At 41.5% G+C, this 26,817-nt stretch overlaps 1 protein-coding gene across 1 annotated transcript in view; it reads right to left on the reverse strand.

The window, feature by feature from the left end:
* Positions 1-8,847: 8,847 nt before the first annotated feature.
* Positions 8,848-26,817, reverse strand: part of FBXW11 (F-box and WD repeat domain containing 11) — a 510,738-nt gene continuing 492,768 nt past the window's right edge. The window contains exon 14 of the mRNA XM_044280893.1: positions 8,848-9,077. The gene's annotated coding sequence lies outside the window, so the exon portion shown is untranslated. The remainder of the gene's footprint in view (positions 9,078-26,817) is intronic.

Consider the following 26,817-nt stretch of genomic DNA (forward strand, 5'->3'; position numbering starts at 1 on the left):
GACATGTTCTCACTATTGTCTGATTGCAAATGAGCATAGTTGATTAAGGTGCTACATTTGTTGTTGGGGGAGGAGCTTTTGTGGGAGTGTGTGTGTATATATAGCCACATAGTATTAGCTTGCCTAATTATAGGTTGCTGATTTTTATAGGTGCATTGGAGATATTTAGGAGGTAATCTGGAGGTGGATACAATCTAAAAAAGTAAGATTTGTTTGTTTAAAATCTTTCCCCTCTTTAAAATGGCAGACCTGGTTATGTGCAGGAATTGTTGTGCTTTTATTTCAGGTTCCACTCTTCAGAGGTTTGGATGCTGTCTGATCTGTAGACAGATCTCCATAATGTAGCAGTAAATTGTATTTTTGAAATCTGAGATTTGTAAATTAACCGTTAAACTAACTCAGGCCACTCCAACAGAGGCCCCCTAGAAATGGAAGATGGGTTACAGCAGGTTCTGGTAGACTAAGAGTTGTTCATAGAAGACATGTCCCACACTCTGTGGCTCTCCATAATTTATTTTCAGCACCTTCAGAGTGTAAGAGCAACATGGAGGATGGCTCAAGCACAGTGGGTGAGAAACAATAATCTCCCATGCCTAAAGTATGCAAGACTGCAGCCAAAGACAAAAAGGATAAGGTAAGGACTGATAGTAAGCAGCTGTTGGTGGGCGATTCCATCATAAGAGGTGTGAATTTTGAGGAAAATGGTGTTGTGAGATGTCTCCCTGGTGCTACCACTAGCAGGGATAGACAACGTATCCTTAATATTGTTAGGCAAGCAAAGCAGGAAAGGAAGGTGGATGCTATTGTCCATCTTGGGACAAATGATCTGGCTTGCAATGAGGTTTCAAAGGTGAAGGAAGCTTTTCACACACTTGGAAATGATATACGAGAGGTTGCATCAACTGTTTAATTCTCTGCAGTTTTGCCTGTACATAACCTTCAGCATGACAGGAAGATGCTCATTAAGGAATTCAATGTATGGCTTGGTGAATGGTGTCTGAACCAAGGGTTTGGCTTTGTGTCTCATGTTAGCTGTCATTGGAATGGAAAACAACTGTATAACAAAGATGGTTTGCATCTTTCTCTCAAGGGAACGAATGTCCTCAGTGAACAGTTCTAAGTATTTCCTAAGGAGCATTTAAACTTGGAAAGGCGGGCAAAAGAGTGACAATCCAGCAGTCCGACTGCCCCCCAGAACAATACCAGAAGATGCCAGTAGCACATAGGTTAAGAAATGACAAGCTCAGAGTCTTGTCTACAAATGCTCGCAGTTTAGGGAATAAGATCAATGAACTTGAGGCTATAATAGCATCTGAGAATATAGATTTAGTGCCTGTTACTGAGACGTGGTTCAATGGAAGTAATGACCGGGATATAATAATACCAGGGTTCTCTCTATATAGGAAAGACAGAGAAGGTAAGAAGGAGAAGGGGTGGCCCTGTATGTGAAAGATAGCATAACATATAATTTAATACAAGTTAGCAAGACCAATTTAGAGTCAGTTTGGGTTACCTTGCAGCTTGATAATCATAAGGTAACTCATGTAGGTGTGATATATATAGACCACCTAGCCAAGTCAAAGAATTAGATGATCTACTAGTTAAGGAAATAGCTAAAATGACATTGAAGGGGGAAGTTATCATTATGGGAGACTTATCTTCTTGATGTAAACTGGAAAACCAAAATAGCTCGTTCTGCCAAGAGTACAGATATTCTAAATTCCCTACTGGGATTATCTCTACAGCAAGTAGTTGAGGAGCCAACCCAGAAGGAGGCCATTTTAGATTTAGTATTCACAAATGGGAATTTGGTATCTGATATTACTGTAGGGGAAAGCTTGGGATCTAGTGACCACCAGTCAGTGTGGTTTACTATAAGTACAGTGACTGATTCACACCACACAAAAACAAAAGTTTTAGATTTTAGAAAAACTGACTTTTCTAAAATTAGATTAGTGGTATATGAGTCCCTATCAGATTGGAACAGTTTCAATGGAGTCCAGGAGAAATGGGACTACTTAAAAGTGGCACTATTGAAGGCAACAGAAAATTGCATTAGGCTTGTCAGTAAAAGCAAAAAAAGGAAGAGACCACTGTGGTACTCAACAGAAGTGGCCAAAATCATTAAAAACAAAACAAGGATGACAGGCAAATTAATAAGATTAGGCAGAGAGAGGCCAAATAAGTTATAAGCGCTTCTAAAGCACAGGCAGAAGAGAAATTAGCTCAGTCAGTGAAAAAAGACATTCTTCAGACACATAAATGAAAAAAGGAAACTAAAACAAGGAATTACCAAATTAAAAACAAAAGAAGGAAGGTATATGGAAGAAGATAAAGAACTAAAAGGAGGAAGGTATATGGAAGAAGATAAATAACTAGCTGACTGCCTCAATGAATACTTCTGTTCAGTTTTTACAAAGGAAAATTAAGGAAAAGGACTTCAGTTAGGAAGGAAGACTAATGAATCTGTTGATGCATGTGTCTTTACAGAGGAAGAGGTTCTAAGTCAGCTGTCTAAAATGAATACAAATAAGTCACAGGGGCCTGATGGGATACACCCAAAGCTATTAAAAGAGCTCAGCGGTGAACTAGCAAAACCATTAACAGATTTATTTAACCAATCACTGGCAACAGGAGTCGTCCCAGAAGATTGGAAATTAGCAAATGTTGTGACCATTCACAAGAAAGGTAGTAGGGAGGAATCAGCAAATATAGGCCAGTAAGCCTGACATCAATAGTGGGGAATACTCAAGGAGAGGATTGTGAAACATCTAAAATCCCATGGTTTGAAAGATGAAAAACAGCACGGGTTTACTTCAGGGAGATCATGTCAAACTAATCTTATAGATTTTTTTGATTGGGTGACTAAAATAATAGATGACGGAGGTGCAGTAGACATCGCTTATCTAGACTTTAGTGAGGCTTTTGATACTGTCCCACATAGAAGCCTTGTCAATAAATTAGAGTCTTAGGGCTTGGACTCCCATATTGTTGAATGGATTAGGCAGTGGCTGAGGGACAGACAACAGAGGGTTGTCGTCAATGAAGTATATTCAGACCATGGTCTTGTTACCAGTGGGGTACCTCAGGGATCTGTTCAGGGACCCATATTGTTTAATATCTTTATCAGCGAAATTGCAGAAGGCCTCGATGGTGAGGTGTGTCTTTTTGCTGATGACACAAAGATTTGTAACAAGGTTGATGTTCCTGGAGGGATACACCAAATGGAATAGGATTTAGGAAAACTAGAGGAATGGTCAAAAATCTGGCAACCAAAATGTAATGTTGATAAGTGCAAGATAATGCACCTGGGGCGTAAAAACCCAAGAGCAGAATATAAAATCAGTGATACAGTCCTAACCTCCGTATCTGAGGAAAGGAATTTAGGGATCATTATTTCAGAAGACTTAAAGAAACCAGTAATAGCGTTTAGAAGGTGCCATACAATACGTGATCAAGTGGTAACAAGCCATTTCAGAAAAAAACGCTGTACATGGCTGTCTGAACAGAGACCAAAAGGGAATAAGAGATGCAGAAGTTGCTCCTTCTGCAACAACTTTAACTCCCAATTGTCAGTGATCTCTTTTGCAGGGATAAAACATAAGGTTCTTCCACGTATTACCTGTCGCAGCAAGTTTGTGGTTTATTTAATTCTATGTAGATGCAGACGCTTCTACATTGGTAAAACCATTCGCTGCTTATTTGAAAGATTCCAGGAACACCTAAAAACAGGAAAGGGTCTCCCGCGGTTAATAGATCATGTGAACAGGGCACATAATGGAAATCCCAGTGTAGTGACCTTTGTTGGCCTTGAAATAGTTAATCGCACAGAGAGAGGTGGAGATAGAGAGGGAACTTCTGAGAAGAGAAACTAAGTGGATTCTACGCACAGATGCAATGGGTCCCTTGGGATTAATGGAGAAGGTAGAAATGAGTGTATTTTTGTAATGAATCATTCCCGCATGTATAGTAATTTCGTATTTGTATTGTTTTATTAGTTTATGTATTTGCACATGCACATACACTATTGAAGGGGTCCCGCTATTTATCAAGAATCCCTGTCCACTCTTGTGGAAACTCAGGTGTTGATTAAGCAAGTAATCACTGCGATGATGCGGCTTCCTGTGCATATTTGTAAGTGCTGTGACCCCCTCCAGTAGTGGAAAGCCAGAAGAAGCGCAAAATGGCTGTTGCTCATTGCTGTGTTTGGACTGTATGCACACCCCTTATGCCATGGAATAAAGTGTACCTTTCTACAATCGGTGAGTGCTGCTCGTTTTGAATATTCTCCTTTGTTTGAAGATGACTTGTAACATTTGTCCAACACCTTTTGCGTGTCAGGGCCAGAGAATTGAGAAATACAAGTTAAAATTACAATTTTTTTTCCCCATCATTTTCAATACTTTTTATATAGAGGGTGTCAGCAGTGACTTGTGACATCTGTCCAATACATTCTGTGTGTTAGGGCCAAATATTTGACAAATATAAGTGAAAATTACTATTTTTTTTCCATAATTTCAATACTTTTTATATAGAGGGTTTCAGCAATGATTTGTGACATCTGTTTAACACCTTCTGCGTGTCAGAGCCAGAGATTGGAGAAATATAAAAGAATATTACTATATTTTTCCATCATTTTCAATACTTTTTAGATAGAAAGTGTCAGAAGTGACTTGTGACATTTTTCCAACACCTTCTGCGCGTCAGGGCCAGATATTTGAGAAATAAAAGTTAAAATTGCTATATTTTTTTTCCATCATTTTCAATACTTTTTATATAGAGGGTGTCCGCATTGACTTGTGACATCTCCCCAATACCTTCTGAGTGTCAGGGCCAGAGATTTGAGAAACAGAAGTGAAAATTACTATATTTTTTCCATCATTTGTTTAGAAAGGATCGTAAAAAACCGGAGAGGGGGTCTGCCTTTGTGTAAAGTCCCGTCTAAAGCCCACACTTCGTGAAGATATAAGTGAGGGACATGAACATGTGGAGTCACTGTGGCTAGAGATACATGGAGCTAAAAACAATAAGTAATTACTAATAGGAGTTTACTATAAAACACCTAATATACCAGAGTCCACAGAAAATCTACTACTAAATGAGATAGACAAGGCGGCAAATCATAATGAGGTGGTTATTATGGGGGACTTCAACTACCCAGATATAGACTGGGAAACTGAAACTTGTATATCTCATAAAGGAAACAGGTTCTTGCCAATAACCAAAGACAATTACCTCTCCCAACTGGTTCAGGACCCGACTAGAGGGACGGTCATACTGGACTTAGTATTAACCAATAAGCCTGACAGAACAACAGACGTGCAGGTTGGGGGATACCTGGGAAATAGTGACCATAAAGTAATAACCTTCCAATTATCATTCAAAAAAGCGTTTCTACACAGAGAAACAAAAATACCAAACTTCAAAAAAGCTCAATTTAGCCAACTAAGAGAGGCCTTAGGCCTAACTATATGGGAATAAAAGGTCCAGGAACAAAAAGAAACCAATGTGGATAAACAGAACTGTAAAGAAAGCAATAAATGACAAAAAGAAAGCATATAAAACAATAAAACAGGTAGGTAGCACAGAAGCACTGAAAAACTATAAAGAAAAAAATGTGAACATGTAAAAAACAAATAAAAGCAGCCAAACTAGAGACCGAGAGATTAATTGCCAAAGAGAGCAAAACTAAGCCTAAAATGTTCTTCAATTATATAAATGTTAAAAAGTATAAATCTGAAGGTGACCTTTAAAGACTAATGAGGGGGGAGTCGCAGAGAGCGACAAGGAGAAAGCAAAGCTGTTAAATATTTTTTTCTACAATGTATTCACTAAGGAAAATAAACTTTCAGATAAAATGCTGATTGTAAAAATAAATTTGTTAAAAGTGTCCTGTCTGACCCAGGAAGAAGTACAATAGCGACTTAAAAAGATCAAAATAGACAAATCGCCAGGACTGGAAGGCATACACCCCCATATCCTAAGGGAATTAAGTAATGTCATAGCCAGACCTTTATTTCTGATATTTGCAGACTCTATACTGACAGGGAATGTCCCACAGGATTGGCGCATAGCAAATGTGGTGCCAAAATTCAAAAAGGGTCCAAAAACAAAGCCTGGAAACCATAGGTCGGTAAGTTTAACATCTGTTGTGGGTAAACTGTTTGAAGGTTTTCAGAGAGATAATACACTCACCTAAAGAATTATTAGGAACACCATACTAATACGGTCTTGGACCCCCTTTTGCCTTCGAACTTCTTTAATTCTATGTGGCATTGATTCAACAAGGTGCTGATAGCATTCTTTAGAAATGTTGGCCCATATTGATAGGATAGCATTCTGCAGTTGATGGAGATTTGAGGGATGCACATCCAGGGCACGAAGCTCCCGTTCCACCATATCCCAAAGATGCTCTATTGGGTTCAGATCTTGTGACTGTGGGGGCTATTTTAGTACAGTGAACTCATTGTCATGTTCAAGAAACCAATTTGAAATGATTCGAGCTTTGTGACATGGTGCATTATCCTGCTGGAAGTAGCCATCAGAGGATGGGTACATGGTGGTCATGAAGGGATGGATATGGTCAGAAACAATGCTCAGGTAGCCCGTGTCATTTAAACAATGGCCAATTAGCACTAAGGGGCCTAAAGGGTGTCCAGAAAACACCCCCCACACCATTACACCACCAGCCTGCACAGTGGTAACAAGGCATGATGGATACATGTTCTCATTCTATTTCCGCCAAATTCGGACTGAATGTCTCAACAGAAATCAAGACTCATCAGACCAGGCAACATTTTTCCAGTCTTCAACAGTCCAATTTTGGTGAGCTTGTGAAAATTGTAGCCTCTTTTTTCTATTTGTAGTGGAGATGAGTGGTACCTGGTGGGGTCTTCTGCTGTTGTAGCCCATCCGCCTCAAGGTTGTGCGTGTTGTGGCTTCACAAATGCTTTGCTGCATACCTCGGTTGTAACGAGTGGTTATTTCAGTCAACGTTGCTCTTTTTTCAGCTTGAATCAGTCGGCCCATTCTCCTCTGACCTCTAGCATCAACAAGGCATTTTCGCCCACAGGACTGCCGCATACTGGATGTTTTTCCCTTTTCACACCATTCTTTGTAAACCCTAGAAATGGTTGTGCGTGAAAATCCCAGTAACAGCAGATTGTGAAATACTCAGACCGGCCCGACTGGCACCAACATCCATGCCACACTCAAAATTGCTTAAATCACCTTTCTTTCCCATTCTGACATTCAGTTTGGAGTTCAGGAGATTGTCTTGACCAGGACCAAAACCCTACATGCATTGAAGCAACTGCCATGTGATTGGTTGACTAGATAATCGCATTAATGAGAAATAGAACAGGTGTTCCTAATAATTCTTTAGGTGAGTGTATGTTAGAGCATCTCAACAGAAATAAGCAAATAACGCCATATCAGCATGGCTTCATGAGGGATCTTTCATGCCAAACTAATTTAATCAGTTTCTATGAGGAGGTAAGTTCTAGACTTGACAGCGGCGAATCAATGGATGTTGTATATCTGGACTTCTCCAAAGCATTTGACACTGTACCACATAAAAGGTTAGTATATAAAATGAGAATGCTCAGACTGGGAGAAAACGTCTGTATGTGGGTAAGTAACTGGCTCGATGATAGAAAACAGAGGGTTGTTATTAACGGTACACACTCAGATTGGGTCACTGTCACTAGTGGGGTACCTCAGGGGTCAGTATTGGGCCCTATTCTCTTCAATATAATTATTAATGATCTTGTAGAAGGCTTGCATAGTAAAATATCAATTTTCGCAGATGACACTAAACTGAAAAGGACAGTATACTACTACTACAGAGCGATCTGGATAGACTGGAGGCTTAAGCAGATAAGTGGCAGATGAGGTTTAACACTGACAAATGCAAAGTTATGCACATGGGAAGGAATAATGCAAGTCACCCGTACATACTAAATGGTAAAACCCTTAGTAACACTGACATGGAAAAGGATCTAGGAATTTTAATAAACAGCAAACTAAGCTGCAAAAAACAGTGTCAGGCAGCTGATGCCAAGGCCAGTAAGATAATGGGTTGCATCAAAAGGGGCATAGATGCCCATGATGAGAACATAGTCCTAACACTTTACAAATCATTAGTCAGACCACACATGGAGTACTGTGTACCGTTCTGGACTCCTGTGAACAAGGCAGACATAGCAGAGCTGAAGAGGGCCCAGAGGAGGGCAACTAAAGTAATAACTGGAATGGGGCAACTACAGTATCCTGAAAGATTGTCAAATTTAGGGTTATTCACTTTAGAAAAAAAGACGACTGAGGGGATATCTAATTACTATGTATTAATATATCAGGGGTCAGTACAGAGATCCCATCATCTATTTATTTCCAGGACTGTAACTGTGATGAGGGGACATCCTCTGCATCTGGAGGAAAGAAGATTTGTACACAAACATAGAAGAGGATTCTTTACGGTAAGAGCAGTGAGACTTTGGCACTCTCTACCTAAGGAGGTGGTGATGGTGGGTACAGTAAAGGAATTCAAGAGGGGCCTGGATGTATTTCTGGAGTGTAATAATATTACAGGCTATAGCTACTAGAGAGGGGTCATTGATCCAGGGAGTTATTCTGATTGGAGTCGGGAGGGAATTCTCTGTGTCAGGGCCAGAAATTTGAGAAATATATGTGAAAATTGAAGATTATGCTAGCTTTAGTGTACTAATAATCTTAATTTTAATAAAGACAGGAGGCGAGTATTTTGCATTAACTCTCTTTACTAACTCCACAGCAGTAAAGAAAAATGTAAAGAGTAACAAGTAGATCACTGCACCGCATAGTATATAAGGGTCATGATGCCTGTACACTTCCTCTTTCTAAAAGTGACATCAAAGTCCAGGTTGAGCTCGAACATCCAGAAATTCAACAAACTGTAACAGCGGTTTCTGGCGAGCAGAACTTGAGGAGACTTCTGGTAAACGAGGTTGGAGGTAAGACCGAACGAAGCTCTCATCTCATCCTATGGGGTCGTAAGATTAACAAACCAGCGACCAGTGGAGGACCTGAAGAGGGTTACACTGAAAGGAGAGTATAAAATAGGTTAGGTATAGAATCGTAACTATTCACGCTTATGGGCTTTAACGGAATAGTGTAAAGTTAAATCATTACAAATTGCGTGCAAATTATCTAGTGGCTAAATGTATGGTAGGTGTAAGTATGTAATACAACTAAGAACTGTCCGTCAGGGAGGCAATACTTAGGGTGAGAAATTCTGAATATGTCCCAAAACAGAGAGATTATTAAAATCAAGCCCCATATCCGACACCTTGAGATTCACTCCCCCCAAAGAGTCAGGGTAGGGAATAGAAGGGAGGGAAAATACTCGCCTCCTGTCTTTATTAAGATTATTAGTACACTAAAGCTAGCATAATCTTCAATTTTAAAACATGACAAGAGGCTTCCTATTTTGCAATTTTAACGCTGAAGAAGAGATGTCCCAGCAGAAGGGGGAGTGCGAAAATAAAAGGTACATAAAGTAGATTCCCTAGACCATTCCGCCGTTCGGAGAATATCCGAAAGGGGCGGCCCCTGCCATTAGGGCTGATGAAGCAGCCGCTCCGCAAACGGAGTGGGCGCCGAAAGCGGGGTCTATACCTGTGAGGGAAAGGATCCAGCGGATCCAACGGGCCAGTGTGGTGACAGAGACTGGGGCGTAAGGGCGCACGTGGAAACTAGGAGTTGACCCGACGTAGAGGAACGGAGTGAGGAGGTAACCGAAACATAACTGCGAAGGGTGGACACAACAGAGAGCTGCGGGTCGTCTGGAAAAAAAGGGATAAGAGACCGACGTCGAACCTGATTTAGTGCGACGAGAGATATGGAATGTGACTCCTTCAGGGGTCACCTCAAAGGCATCGACATCGAAGGCCCGAACGTCCGACACCCGTCGGAAAGACACAAGACAAAGGAGAAAAGCGCACTTAGCGGATAGTTGGCGAAGGGAGAGGCGGTCATTCGGAGGCCAATCCCTGAAAAAACGGGCGCGCGCGTTCACAGGAACTGAAGGTAAGCAAGTGGATCTCCAGCCTGCCAGCGGCTGGAGATGTGATGTTTTGATAACAGTGTCTAATATACCTGCTACCTGGTCCTCTGGTGGTCCCTTTTGTTTGGATCGACCACCAGAGGACACAGGTAGCTGTGTAAAATACCACAAAACACTACACTACACTACACCCCCCCCCCTGTCACTTATTAACCCCTGATCACCCATGATCACCCCATATAGACTCCCTGATTACCCCCTGTCATTGATCACCCCCCTGTCAGGCTCCGTTCAGACGTCCGTATGATTTTTACGGATCCACGGATACATGGATCGGATCCGCAAAACACATACGGACGTCTGAATGGAGCCTTACAGGGGGGTGATCAATGACAGGCGGATGATCACCCAAATAGATTCCCTGATCACCCCCTGTCATTGATCACCCCCCTGTAAGGCTCCATTCAGATGTCCGTATGATTTTTACGGATCCACGGATACATGGATCGGATCCGTAAAACACATACGGACGTCTGAATGGAGCCTTACAGGGGGGTGATCAATGACAGGCGGGTGATCACCCATATAGATACCCTGATCACCCCCTGTCATTGATCACCCCCCTGTAAAGCTCCATTCAGATGTCCGTATGATTTTTATGGATCCACGGATACATGGATCGGATCCGCAAAACACATACGGACATCTGAATGGAGCCTTACAGGGTAAGGCAAAAGACAACTTTTCCCATTCTTTTATACAAAGTTGCCATTTGACCAAGATATTTATCTCACCCAGCATGGGTATATGTAAAATGACACCCCAAAACACATTCCCCAACTTCTCCTTAGTACGGCGATACCAGATGTGTGACACTTTTTTGCAGCCTAGGTGGGCAAAGGGACCCACATTCCAAAGTGCACCTTTCGGATTTCACCGGTCATTTTTTACAGATTTTGATTGCAAAAGTACTTCTCGCACATATGGGCCCCTAAATTGCCAGGGCAGTATAACTACGCCACAAGTGACCCCATTTTGGAAAGAAGACACCCCAAGGTATTCCGTGAGGGGCATGGCAAGTTCCTAGAATTTTTCGCAAGTTAGTGGAATATGAGACTTTGGAAGAAAAAAAAAAAATCATCATTTTCCGCTAACTTGTGACAAAAAATAAAAAGTTCTATGAACTCACTATGCCCATCAGCGAATACCTTAGGGTGTTTACTTTCCGAAATGGGGTCATTTGTGGGGGTTTTCTACTGTCTGGGCATTGTAGAACCTCAGGAAACATGACAGGTGCTCAGAAAGTCAGAGCTGCTTCAAAAAGTGGAAATTCACATTTTTGTACCATAGTTTGTAAACGCTATAACTTTTACCCAAACTTTTTATCAAAGACATGTAGAACAATAAATTTATCGAAAAATTTATATATGGATGTCGTTTTTTTTGCAAAATTTTACAGCTGAAAGTGAAAAATGTAATTTTTTTGCAAAAAAATCGTTACATTTCGATTAATAACAAAAAAAGTAAAAATGTCAGCAGTAATTAAATACCAGCAAATAAAAGCTCTATTAGTGAGAAGAAAAGGAGGTAAAATTCATTTGGGTGGTAAGTTGCATGACCGAGCAATAAACGGTGAATGTAGTGTAGTGCAGAAGTGTAAAAAGTGGCCTGGTCATTAAGGGGGTTTCAGCTAGCGGGGTTGAAGTGGTTAAGGGAGGTGAACACGTTGACTTGTTTGCTTAATTCCTTGAGGAATGGTTCACCGAAAAGTTTCCCTTGTGCCTGGGGCCCAATCTCTTTTGTGCCAAGGTCTGCCAATTTACCGTTAATACGGAATAACGCTGCTTTTTGTCTCTCCGAAGAGAGCGTAACATTGACGTTTCCGATGAAACAAAAACAACGTTGTGCCCACTCACGAATGTCATGTGCCCATTCCCTGAAGTCCTCGGTGGAGAAGGAAACGGCTTTGGCGTAGGCATCATCCGCCAGATACATAATGCGAGCCAGGGGGCCTACGGAATCCAGTAGGTTATCTTGGGCACCCCATAGACCTTTCTCTACCCCCTGTCGAGGGTCTCTGCCACTGCGCATCATAAAGGTCGTCATAACTGTCAAATTCTGGGGTCTGAGCGACCTTATCCGGCAGGGAAGGGCGTGGGCATTCAGACCTGAGTCGGTTGCGGACCTCTTTCTCGGTTGCGGACCGATCTGGGGTGTCGTATGTTGCGAGGATCGAACATCGCCTGACCTGAGGGGTCCATAATGGTGTCTGAGTCAAGAGGAGGTTCTGCGTCAGCAGTGTATTCGATATGAAGTTTGGCAGGTTTACGCTTGGCAGGTGCCTTACCCTTGGGTGGTTTGGGTATATAGTCCTCACCTTTGTCATGGCGTTTTGTAGGGCGGGATTCATCCCCTGTCTGATAGTCGGACAGGTCGGAGTCCGACTCGTGCCGTGGACATCTGCGAGTTTTACGTAGTTGTACGTCAGGAGCCAAAGCTCGGGCCTTGGAGAGTGCCTTCTCCACAGAGGCAGCGACAGCTGCGTTAATCATAACCTGGAAGTCTACAGGGACATTCTGGGAATTCTCCATGATAAGGGTCGGCTAGTATGTCACTGAAAGGTACAGTAATAAACTGGCACCCAGGTCTTGAGAACAGGCGTATGGTCAGTTTTAATAGTATGGGAACAAAGCCCAGTATAAACCCCAGCAGGGTAAAGTAGCGACCTTATAAACTGGTGCTCACCCAGTTAGAGAGAACTGCAACAGCTTATCTCCCAATAAGCAGCGTATTAATAGTGGGGGCTCACCCCGGTCGCATAGGGTTGAAACCCTTAAAAGGCAGCAGCACTGACCTGACTGACCCAGCCACATGAGGCACAGAGAGAACTGAATAGTAGTCTGAGATAGGCACAGGGGTGAAAACCAGTAATGAGGGAGTAACAGCTAATTAGTACAGTCACACTGAATCCCCAATGAGATGTTATGAGGTAAAATTAAGATGGCCGCGAAATCCCGCGATGTCCGCAATCCAAAATGGCGGCCGCAAGTGTAGGCCGTAAGCCGGGGACTAAATTTTTGAGGCCAGTCGTGATTTGGAAGCGGGCTGGCACGAAAACGGCGGGAAACGGCCGCAAAAATGGCGCGAAAATGGTGTGAAAACGGCGCTAAAAGGAGGAAGCCAGGAGGTACTCCAGGCTAGAGGGGGACCTGAGGAACCAGAGGTAAATGATAATACGATATAGTAAGAAATAAATGTACAAGAAGTAATATAGCTCCAGGGGAGCAAAAAGTCTGACCTGTCTGTGATGGAGCAGTAAAGAAAGAGGAAGTGTACAGGCATGACCCTTATATACTATGCGACGCAGTGATCTACTTGTTACTCTTTACATTTTTCTTTTCTGCTGTGGAGTTAGTAAAGAGAGTTAATGCAAAATAGGAAGCCTCCTGTCATGTTTTAAAATTACTATATTTTTTTCCATCATTTTCAATACTTTTTATATAGAAAGTGTCAGCAGTGACTTGTGACATCTGTCCCATACATTCTGTGTGAGGGTTAGAGATGTGAGAAATATAAGGGAAAAATACTATATTTTTTCCATCATTCTCAATACTTTTTAAATAGAGGGTGTCAGCAGTGACTTGTAACATCTGTCAAATACCTTATTTGTGATAGGGCCAGAGATTTGAGTAATATAAGTGAAAATTACTATATTTTTTCCAGCATTTTCAATACATTTTAAATGTATTTTATAAAGAGAGTGTCAGCAGTGACTTGCGACATCTGTCCAACACCTTCTGCGTGTCAGGGCTAGACAAATTGAAAAATACTAGTTAAAATAAAAAATAAATTCCCATCATTTTCAATATTTTTTATATAGAGGGTGTCAGCAGGGACTTGTGACATCTCCTTAATACCTTCTGCGTGTCAGGGTCGGATATTTGAGAAACATAAGTGAAAATTACTATATTTTTTCCATCATTTTCAATACTTTTATATAGAGGGTGTCAGCAGTGACTGCTGACATCTGTCCAATACCTTCTGCGTGTCAGGGCCAGAGATTTGAGAAATATAAGTGAAAATTACTATATTTTTTTCCATCATTTTTAATACTTTTTATATAGTCAGTGTCAGCGATGACGTGACATCTGTCCAACAACTTCTGCGTGTCAGGGCCAGAGATTTGAGAAATATAAGAAAAAATTACTATATTTTTTTTTCCCCATCGTTTTCAATACTTTTTATATAGAGGGTGTCAACAATGACTTGTGACATACATCCAATACCTTCTGTGTGAAGGCCAGAGATATGAGAAATATAATTGAAAATTGAAATATTTTTTTCAATCATTTTCAATACTTTTTATATAGAAAGTGTTAGCAGTTACTTGTGACATCTGTCCAACACCTTTTGCGTATTAGGGCCAAAGATTTGAGAAATATAAGTGAAAATTACTATATTTTTTCCATCATTTTCAATACTTTTTATATATAAAAAGTGCCAGCAGTGACTTGTGACATCTGTCCAACACCTTCTGCGTCTGGGCCAGAGAATTGAGAAATACAAGTTAAAATTACTATAATTTTTTTACATCATTTACAATACTTTTTATATAGAGTGTGTCAACAGTGACTTTTGACATACATCCAATACCTTCTGTGTGTTAGGGCCAGAGATTTGAGAAATATAAGGGAAAAATACAATATTTTTTTTCATTATTTTCAATACTTTTTATATAGAGGGTGTCAGCATTGACTTGTTACATACAGTACAGACCAAAAGTTTGGACACACCTTCTCAAAGAGTTTTCTTTATTTTCATGACTATGAAAATTGTAGATTCACACTGAAGGCATCAACACTATGAATTAACACATGTGGAATCATATACATAACAAAAAAGTGTGAAACAACTGAAAATATGTCGTATTCTAGGTTCTTCAAAGTAGCCACCTTTTGCTTTGATTACTGCTTTGCACACTCTTGGCATTCTCTTGATGAGCTTCAAGAGGTAGTCACCTGAAATGGTCTTCCAACAGTCTTGAAGGAGTTCCCAGAGATGCTTAGCACTTGGCCCTTTTGCCTTCCCTCTGCGGTCCAGCTCACCCAAAACCATCTCGATTGGGTTCAGGTCCAGTGACTGTGGAGGCTAGGTCATCTGGTGCAGCACCCATCACTCTCCTTCATGGTCAAATAGCCCTTACACAGCCTGGAGGTGTGTTTGGGGTCATTGTCCTGTTGAAAAATAAATGATGGTCCAACTAAACGCAAACCGGATGGAATAGCATGCCGCTGCAAGATGTTGTGGTAGCCATAATGGTTCAGTATGCCTTCAATTTTGAATAAATCCCAAACAGTGTCACCAGCAAAGCACCGCCACACCATCACACCTCCTCCTCCATGCTTCACGGTGGGAACCAGGCATGTAGAGTCCATTCGTTCATCTTTTCTGCATCGCATAAAGACACGGTGGTTGGAACCAAAGATCTCAAATTTGGACTCATCAGACCAAAGCACAGATTTCCACTGGTCTAATGTCCATTCCTTGTGTTCTTTAGCCCAAACAAGTCTCTTCTGCTTGTTGCCTGTCCTTAGCAGTGGTTTCCTAGCAGATATTCTACCATGAAGGCCTGATTCACACAGTCTCCTCTTAACAGTTGTTCTAGAGATGTGTCTGCTGCTAGAACTGTGTGTGACATTGACCTGGTCTCTAATCTGAGCTGCTGTTAACCTGCGATTTCTGAGGCTGGTGACTCGGATGAACTTATCCTCTGCAGCAGAGGTGACTCTTGGTCTTTCTTCCCTTGGGCGGTCCGCATTTTAGCGCTTGATGGTTTGTGTGACTGCACTTGGGGACACTTTCAAAGTTTTCCCAATTTTTCAGACTGACTGACCTTCCTTTCTTAAAGTAATGATGGCCACTCGTTTTTCTTTACTTAGCTGCTTTTTTATTGCCATAATACAAATTCTAACAGTCTATTCAGTAGGACTATCAGCTGTGTATTCACCTGACTTCTCCACAATGCAACTGATGGTCCCAACCCCATTTGGCAAAAGGTGGCTACTTTGAAGACCCTAGAATATGACATATTTTCAGTTGTTTCACACTTTTCTGCTATGTATATAATTCCACATGTGTTAATTCATAGTTTTGATGCCTTCAGTGTGAATCCACAATTTTCATAGTCACGAAAATAAAGAAAACTCTTTGAATGAGAAGGTGTGTCCAAACTTTTAGGCTGTACTGTACGTCCAATACCTTCTGTGTGAGGGCCAGAGATATGAGAAATATAATTGAAAATTGAAATCTTTATTCCATCATTTTCAATACTTTTTATATAGAAAGTGTTAGCAGTGACTTGTGACATCTGTCCAACACCTTCTGCATGTTAGGGTCAAAGATTTGAGAAATATAAGGGAAAATTAATATATTTTTCCATCATTTTCAATACTTTATATATAGAGGGTGTTAGCAGTGACTTGTGACATCTGTCCAATACCTTGTGTGTGTCAGGGCCAGAGATTTGAGTAATGTAAGTCAAAATTACCATATTTTTTCCAATATTTTCAATACTTTTTATATAGAAAGTGTCAGCAGTGAATTTGGACATCTATCCAATACCTTCTCTGTGTCAGGGCCAGAGATTGGAGAAAAATAAGTGAAAATTGCTATATTTTTCAATCATTGTCAATACTTTTTAGATAGAGGGTGTCAGCAGTGGCGTGTTACATCTGTCCCAGTTTGCAGTTACAACACACGGTCAGTCAGTTAAAATTTCAGATCATTGATCATATACCAATGCCAAGACGTGGCGGTAACCGTAAACTTTTGCTACAGAAAAGGGAGTCCTTCTGGATCTACGAGCTTAAAACTGTTTCACCGTTTGGACTGAATCGTGAATTTGATCTATTACTCTAAATATGCAAATTGATGTGTGTTCAATCGTGGCCCATGTTTATAACTGTTTATAATAATCATATTGTTTTTCCATTTTTTTCTCCATTCAGACGCGCTGATACGTAGGTCTAGGTAGGCCTATAAATTCATTATTATTTTCTATGTTTAACATACTAACTATACTTGTAGTCTATCTGTTATATAACCTAGATGCTTATTACACTATACTATGGAATATTGTTCTATGACGACTTGATGAAATTTTCTGTACACCATTTGATCTCTAATAATTCTATGCTTTGCAAATTTTGTCTTAACATGTACTAATCTCTGTTGTATTTAACTTTGTAACTAATCCAGATGTTATCCAAGATGATCGATATTATGAATGGTGATTCAGATCATAAAATCAAGACTCAAGCATCTCGCCGAGTTAGACTACAAACATATACAACCTATGATGAATAATATCAATATACCACTTTTTGAAAATGATACTTTAATGCCCTGTATATTTTTCGAATATCTGTTAATAATTGCCCATTTTCATATATATTGTTGCTATTATCAATATAACGTTACATTCGGCGCTAATTTCATGTTGATATACCCGATATTGTGGGAGTATGTGTCTCCGCTAGTGGCATAAGAGGCGAACGAATAATAACGCATGTGCACTTCCAAGACAAATCACTATGCTTCTCAACATACAAACAGACGCTTAACTATGATGCCCATGTCATGCGCCCTGCGCTTCACACGCCAGGCGCTGACCGATTACGTCAGACGTCGATCCTCCTTGCGTTCCATATACTAACCAGACGCTGACAGATGACGTCAGACGCCAATAGTCACGAGGCCCGTTCACTATAAAGCGGCAGCGCAGCCATAGCCTCTCTTGTGCCACCCACGGTTACACCTCGTCTCCATATCGCACAGGTAACAATATGATTAATTTCTGTATCATATTTTGACTTAGATTTTGGGCCTTCTCTTGGACATCAAAACTTGATTACTGTACTGTCATTATTATTTGATCTTCTTGCTAGATAGCATCAGCTACCTTACAATTTACTATACCAATAGATTGTTATTTGCATAGAATCTATATACTGATGGATTGTCTGTCACTCTCGGCGTGGACGACCTGATTTCAGACGGACGATTACTGGTCATACATGTCTTATAAATTAGGTCCCATATTATCTAACGATACATAGGTTTACACGAATGCCCTTTTTTTCTATCAAAAATTGATATATGACATTGTTATGACCATTTGTCGCCTGTCCATTCAGGCTTCCCCCCTGATGGTGAGAATGTTATCCCTTCAGCTATTGTTTGCTATATACAACTTGACAAATGTGGACTTGTAATTCTAAGCTTTGTCTTTTAAATTTACACCATATGGTGACTACTGTGATCCAACAATTGATTTATGTTAGATATATATTTCTGTATTATCTACAGGCCGTGATCAAGGTCCGGTTAGGACCGAAACGTTGGCCCTGCTTCTGTTATACAAATAACCGTGATGGTGTTGGACACAATAATAAAATATTAATTTTTCAAATCTACTATTTAGAGAGTGCCGTGGATTCATATAGATATTACATCTGTCCCACACATTCTGTGTGTGAGGGCCAGAGATATAAAAAATATAATTGAAAATTGCTATATTTTTTCCATAATTTTCAATACATTTTCAATACTTTTTATATAGCGAGTGTCAGCAGTGACTTGTGACACCTGTCCAATACCTTCTGTGTGTGAGTGGCAGAGATTTGAGAAATGTAAGTGAAAATTACTATACTTTTTCCATCATTTGTGATACTTTTTATATAGGAAGTGTCAGCAGTAAATTGAGACATCTGTCCAACTCCTTCTTGGTGTGAGTGCCAAAGATTTGAGAAATATAAGTGAAAATTTATAGATTTTTTCCATCATTTTCAATACATTTTTAATATTTTTTAGATAGAGGGTGTCAGCAGTGACTTGTGACATCTATCCAAAACCTTCTGTGTGTCAGGGTCAGAGATTTGAGAAAGAAAATTACTATACGTGAGGGACATGAGATTCCTTATACTGTGTAACATGTAACAGAACAGGTTCTGTAGAAATCTGTGTGGGATCAGCCGACGGCAGTGTAAAAGGAGTGTGCTTCTTCTTGACGCTAACATTGACCTGTAATGCTGAGTTCACACTTTGGTTTATTTGGTCAGTTTTGGCCCCGTGACTGACCAAATAAGGCTACTTTCACACTAGCGTTCAATCGGATCCGTTCTGAACGGATCCGATCATATTAATGCAGACGGAGGCTCCGTTCAGTACGGATCCGTCTGCATTAATAACTTAGAAAAAATTCTAAGTGTGAAAGTAGCCTGAGCGTATCCGTTCAGACTTTCAATGTAAAGTCAATGAGGGACGGATCCGCTTGAAGATTGAGCCATATGGTGACATCTTCAAGCGGATCCGTTCCCATTGACTTACATTGTAAGTCTGAACGGATCCGCACATCTCCGCACGGCCTGGCGGACAGCTGAACGCTGCAAGCAGCGTTCAGCTGTCCGCCTGTCCGTGCGGAGGCGAGCGGAGCGGAGGCTGAACGCCGCCAGACTGATGCAGTCTGAGCGGATCCGCTCCATTCAGACTGCATCAGGGCTGGACGTAGGCGTTCGGGTCCGCTCGTGAGCTCCTTCAAACGGAGCTCACGAACTGACCTATGAACGCTAGTGTGAAAGTAGCCTAAGTGAAGTAATTCAAAGAGTGACACCTGTCATCTTCGTGTCATATTGACTCACAATACTGTTTCACTAGCACAGCAGACTCCCTATGAATGTTTCTGCAATGCACAGTTTTCTACACCATTATACAGGTTCTCAGAAGCCAGGAATTAGCTGTTTTTTTCTTTTTAAAACCTTTTTATTGATTTTATAACAAAGATAAGGGTATACATACAGTAGTGCAGTAAAGCAGATTCTACAATAGTATACAAGCGAGTCAGCACAAAATGGTGTAAAGCAATTTAGACAAAGGTACAATTTTAGTACGTTACAATACAGCCTGACAGACTATGGTGGAAGGAGCACGCAAAAATGCAAGAACAGTTATTACCGTTAAACTTAACCTTTGCAACCTGTTATCTAATGGCTTCTTGTCAGCAAACGAGAAAGCCGTGTTAACCGGTCTTCTTGGGGCTGGAGCATGCATGGGACGAGATCTTATGTAGGACTCCTATGTGTCTGAACAGATAACATAAGATCTGACGTCCCCCCTTTATTATAAAGGTAACCTTTATCCGGCCGAAGCGAGATGCCAAGAGGTAGCACCCAGCTTCTGACATTAATGATTATCAAGTAGGGGGAAACAAAAAAAGGAGACTTAACAGGTAAACAGGAGGGGGGAGGGGAGGGGGGTTAGGGGGAACAAGGCGGAAAGACACGCGTTAACCACCAGTGTGAGAGCGGGAATCCGAAACACAAGGATATAATGTAAGAAAAAGTCATCCGAGAGCTGGCTGGAGTGACCAGGCATCCTACCAATGCAGCGTATGAAATTGGTGTCAGGCATCTCTGGTAAGATATTGCTCTAAGCCAGGGAGAAATCATGTAGTGGTCACCTGTGGGTGAGAACTATAGAGAGGAAGTGTCCAGTTCTTTAATCTGATGAGTGGTGATATAGTCAATATTCTCTCTCCAAGGGGACCAGATTTTCAGGTACTTATGATGGGAGCGTGTTTCCCAATGCGACAACTCTTCTAGTCTGGCTAAAGCTTCTACTTTACCTTTCCACTGGGATATTGACGGTGGGGTAGTAGACTTCCAATTGTGGGCAATTAGAAGTCTGGCTGCTGCCAGAAGGATATTCAAAAGTGACTTTTTAAGGTTGGCTAAAGGGTGTGTAAGTAGAGACAGGAGGGCTGTCTTGGGGCAAGTAGGGAGTGAATCTTTGTTTAATCCCAGTATGACTCTAATTAAATTAAAGATTTTATCCCAATACGTCTGAATATATGGGCATGACCACCAAATGTGTAGGAAGGAGCCTTTCTCAACTAGGCATCTCCAACACCTGTCAGAAGAGCTACTATACATCATACTCAATCTTACTGGGGTTAAATACCACCTGGTGAGTACTTTGTATGTCTTCTCTTGTATTGTGACACATCTAGAAGACAATCTAGGTGCGCTCAATAATGCACTCTTATCCTCTGCTGAGAATTTTAAGTTTAAATCCCTTTCCCATTCCTTTAAGAAATATAAGGAGGGGGGAGTTCCAGTAGTAGCAGATTCTTAGAGACAGTGGAGATTATTTTTGTAGGGTAGAGAGTTTGTGAGACTAGTTTTTCAAACCAGGATAATGTTGAATTTGTTCCCATTTTCTTAATGATGGGGCTCACAGAATTTTTCAGACAAGAGTATTGCACCTGACTAAAATTGAGTAATTGGAACTTCTTTATTATGTTTGTAGCACTTAGAAGGGTACCTTCACTATCTAGGAGTTCCTCTATAGGAAGTGTGGAGTTTCATATTTGTGTAGGTAAGATTTTAAAACTCTCCGTGTTTAGACTAAGGCAATCCTTTATGTTCATGAGGGGGGAGGGGAAGGGCATACAATTACTTCTCACTTCTGGGATGCTCCATATTGACAGAGTGGTTAATATGAGTGGGTTATCTGTGATCTGGGATGTGGCTTTCCCTGTTTCAGACATTAGTAGAGGTCTGATCGGGCAACCTATCAATCTTTCTTCCAAGGGGATCCAGAGCTTGTGTTTAGGCTGTCTCAGTAGGTCAATGATCCTATTGATGTGTACCGCTCTGTGGTATCTTGTGATGGAAGGGAAACCAATTCCTCCTTTAACAAAGAGCAGCAGTAAAATCTTGTTAGAGATTTTGGGTTTTTTGTTTCCCCAGATGTAGGATGAACAGATCTTTCTAACAGAATTGAAAAAGCTACTAGGTAGTTTTATTGGTAGGACTTGTAGTAAATAGGTGATTTTAGGCACTATAAGGGAATTAAAAATATTGCGCCTACCTAACCAGGAAATAATGGAGGGAGACCACGAGTTTAAAATATCAGGTATTGTTCTGAGCAGAGGTGGAAAATTAGCCTCATATAATTTAGCTAAGTCAGATGTAATGTTTATGCCTAGGAATTTTATGTGAAATTGCGTCCATTCAAATGGGAAGTTTGCTTTGAGCTTTTTTAAAAAACTGGGTGGGAGATTTATGTTCATAGAATCAGACTTTGGCAGGTTGATTTTAAAGTTGGCAATGAAGCCAAATTCTGTGAACACTTTGATGATGGTTGGAAATGCTTGTAGGGGATTAGATACTAGCAACAAAAGGTTGTCTGCATAGGCCGCTTGCTTGATCTCTAAGCCTCCACAATCCAACCCCTTTATCTCTTTTGACTGTCTGATAAACTGTAAGAGTGGTTCTATTGTGAGAATAAATAGGGAATTAGCTGTTTTTTTATGCAATTCTTCACAAACAAATCCGGATCGAATGAAATATTTTTTGAAAATTCTGCGACCTGTCCGAATCAAATCTTTGAAAAATTTGCTCATTTCTCACTCTCAACAACAGGACGGCCACCACCACGGATTTATCAGCTTTCATTAATAAACATAGGAAATCTGGCCTGCCAATAACACATGCAAATGCATCTATACAGTTGCAAGAGAAAGTATGTGAACCCTTGGATTTAATAACTGGTTGAACCTCTTTTGGCAGCAATAACTTCAACCAAACGGTCCTGTAGTTGCAGATCAGACGTGCACACCGGTCAGGAGTAATTTTTGACCATTCCTCTTTACAGAACTGTTTCAGTTCAGCAATATTTTTGGGATGTCTGGTGTGAATCGCTTTCTTGAGGTCATGCCACAGCATCTCAATCGGGATGAGGTCAGGACTCTGACTGGGCCAATCCAGAAGGCGTATTTTCTTCTGTTTAAGCCATTCTGTTGTTGATTTACTTCTATGATTTGGGTCGTTGTCCTGTTGAAAAAGATATATGTGGTAACCCTTTAAAACATAACGTTTATTCAATCAATAAAATAAGCCCCACCACTGTAAATGGTGAATATAAATACCAGTAGCATACAAGGTGCATATACACTGTTAATTAGAGACCAAGGGTAAAAGATAAAGGATCGGGTCTCTCAGACCTATAGTTGCCCTGCATCTACCTCATATACAACCCCCTCAATCTTACCCTCAGACTGTCCCTGCGGGCGGCACCAAATTGGGCTGCCCGATCATTCGCCCAAAGCAAAAAGAGGGACAGAAAGATGGTAACACTGAGCCGTCAAGGCCTTGACGCTCAGGGACACTAAACAATTAACAAGTTACGACCCAAGGCGTTTAAGCTGTAAGCCTATTTATCAGGGGACCATAGAGACAATACAGTAAATACTAAAATAGAGCGCGCCTGTAAAGGAAAGATAAGTAAAGAACTGTCAGAGGTTAAGTCTCTCTTAAATACTTATCAGTAAATCCCAGGCCAAGCTCTCATGTGGTGCGCAAAAGGGAAGCAATGTCCAGATGAAATGCGCTCATGGCGCCTCAACAGTAGTACACCGGAGGCGCCTGTTGTGCTGCATACAGCTAAATCGTTGTCCTGTTGGAACACCCATCTTCTGTTGAGCTTCAGCTGGTGGACAGATGGCCTTAAGTTCTCCTGTAAAATGTCTTTATAAACTTGGGAATTCATTTTTCCTTCGATGATGGCAATCTGTCCAGGCCCTGATGCAGCAAAGCAGCCCCAAACCATGAAGCCCCCACTACCATACTTCACAGTTGGGATGAGGTTTTGATGTTGGTGTGCTGTGCCTCTTTTTCTCCACACATAGTTTCTTCCAAACAACTCAACTTTGGTTTCATCTGTCCACAGAATATTTTGCCAGTACTGCTGTGGAACATGCAGGTGCTCTTGTGCAAACTGTAAATGTGCAGCAAGGTTTTTTTTAGACAGCAGTGGCTTCCTCTGTGGTATCCTCCCATGAAATCCATTCTTGTTTAGTGTTGTATGTATCGTAGATTCGCTAACAGGGATGTTAGCATATGCCAGAGACTTTATAAGTCTTTAGCTGACACTCTAGGATCCTTCTTCACCTCACTGAGCAGTCTGGCACTGTGCTCTTGCAGTCATCTTTACAGGACGGCCACTCCTAGGGAGAGTAGCAGCAGTGCTGAACTTTCTCCAATTATAGACAATTTGTCTTACCGTGGACTGATGAACAGCAAGGCTTTTGGATATACTTAAAAAAGGGTTTCCAGCTTTATGCAAGTCAACAATTCTTAATCGTAGGTCTTCTAAGAGCTCTTTTGTGTGAGGCATCTTTCACATGAGGCAGTGCTTCTTGTGAAAAGCAAACCCAGAACTGGTTTGTATTTTTTATAGGGCAGCTGTAACCAACACCTTCAATGTCATCTCATTGATTGGACTTCAGTTGTTGACACCTCACTCCAATTAGCTCTTGGAGATTTCGTTAGTCTAGGGGTTCACATACCTTTTCCACCTGCACTGTGAATGTTTACATGGTGTGTTCAATAAAAAAACATAGTGGGGCGGAGCTAGCCGCGTCAGGAAATGGCTGCCTGAACTGAGAGCTCCTCACAGCAGCGCTTTGAACTCAGCTTTTTGACCGGTTCCCACCCAGCTTTATTATGGGAAAACTGAACAAAGACAAGCCCAAAGAGACTCAGATGACGCCTAAACATGCTAGAGGCCAATCTGATCTAGATAAGTTCTTAAAAAAGAAGTTTTCTTCGCCAGCAGCAAGATCCAAGATGGCGCAGGAAGCTGCCGCCGCAGCGACTTACACTGAAGACTCTGATGATGAGGGCTCCTGTGCAATGTCCGAGACACACAGTGACCAAGGCTCGATTCCCATCACCAGAGCCTTCCTCAAGGAGTCCCTAGCCCTCGCTTTTGAACCCGTTCTGAAAGAACTATCTGCCATCAAAACGGAGATGAAACAGATGGGGCACAGAGTGGCTGCCTTAGAAGATTCTCAACTCGCACTAACTAAACACAGTCGTGCGCTACAATCCAAAGTGGAGGAGATCCGCGAACAGATGAATACAGCTTACCTGCACCTGGAAGATCAGGAAAACAGGAGCCGAAGAAAAAATGTTCGCATCAGAGGCATACCTGAAAGTGTGCAAAGAGAAGACATCTTAGACACGGTCAGTCAAATCTTCTCCTCCTTACTTGGCCAAGAAAGGGCAGAGACAATAGTTATAGAGAGAGCCCACAGGGCCCTCAGGCCCAAGCCACCGCCGCGCGACATTATCTGTGGCTTGCTTAGTTTTGTCGATACGGCCGCCATTTTAACTGCCGCTAGACACAAAGGCGAAATACTATTCGAGAACGCCAAAATACAACTCTATCAGGACCTTGCAGCTAGCACCCTGGCGAAGCGAAGGCAATTCAAGCCACTCACCGACCTCCTTAGGGAGAGAAGACACCCTCTGCGCTGGCTCTTTCCATTCGGTCTCTGCGCTACTATCAACGGGAAGCAAATTACCGTCCGACACCCGGATGATCTTGCCAAGATGTGGGACGCTTTGCAGACAGAATCTCTAGATATCCCCTCCTGGTTACCTCTGGCAGGGGACTTGAGGATGCCGCCGCTGCCTGCGATTGATGACTGGAAAGTCACTAAGAAATTCAAGTTGCCACAAGCGAAGAAACGACAAGCGGAACTCCAAGACACTTGAATATACTCTAGCTCCTGTCTCTACTATTCACCCTCCTTTAGGAGGCTCTTCGTTGATACCCTGGTACTCACCTGGGTTCCAGTTATAGTTCAGCAATCTTTAACATACAGTCTCTTTTCAGGGCTGATATACCGTGGTCCTTATCATCACCATTGCCTCCTTGTCTATTACCTGTCTCTCTCAGTACGGTAACACCTTGCAAGTTTTAAAACTGGAGATTGGTTATTCCTCCCCTGTGTCCATTTAGTACTCAGGGTCGGGAGATGCCAGTATCTTTAGATCCTAGAAAATGTATGCATTTTAAGGCACACCTTGCTACATGTGAGGAGGTAATGGTGTGATACAGTCTCTTCTGGTTCTTTCCAGGGACCCCGTACATCACTACGTATTTCACTATGTACTAGTGCTTTACTTGTTGGATGAATGTTACTTGTGTTTATACCCCATTGCATGGGACTACCTGGGAGATCCATATCCATGATGGGTCACCCCAGATATTATCAATGTGGGAACCCACTGCCTTGATAACATGCTTGTGCTGTGAGAGCCCACACAGGCTTGTGTATCTCACAGTCTCTCCTCCCTCTCTCCTTTTCATTTTCCTTACTATACATTGCATACTATTTCTTTGCTGCCTTCTCTTACCCTACTAACCCCCCCCCCCCTCCTGTTCTCCACCTCTTATATATACCTTCCCTTGCAGGAGGTTACCACCTTATTGTTACTGAGTATTAACATGCTCAATTTAGTTTTTCTGTACGTTGTTTATAGTTTTTCAAGATGGGTACTGCTTTCGGAAATCTTTGATTCTCTGGGATGCAACTTCTTGTACGGTCATACAACCATCCACACTTTATGGATTCCTTGAAGGTAACTTCACTAAACGCAAACTGACTTAATGTTCCCCAGAAGAGAAGCCAGGTCTTTCAGATGCTAAGGAGAGAGAGGGAAGACCTACTGTTTCTGCAGGAGACGCACTTTAGACATAACCGTATCTCTACCCTCTTCTCTAAACACTACACAAAATGGTTTCATAGCTTCCACTCTTCTGCCTCCAGGGGGTGTCTATTGGAATTGGTGCCAATATCCCCATTCAAATTCAGGTGCAATATATAGACCCTGAGAGCAGATACAGTCATGTGAAAAAATTAGGAC

This window comes from Bufo gargarizans, chromosome 2 (assembly GCF_014858855.1).
Source record: "Bufo gargarizans isolate SCDJY-AF-19 chromosome 2, ASM1485885v1, whole genome shotgun sequence".
Lineage (NCBI taxonomy): Eukaryota > Metazoa > Chordata > Amphibia > Anura > Bufonidae > Bufo > Bufo gargarizans.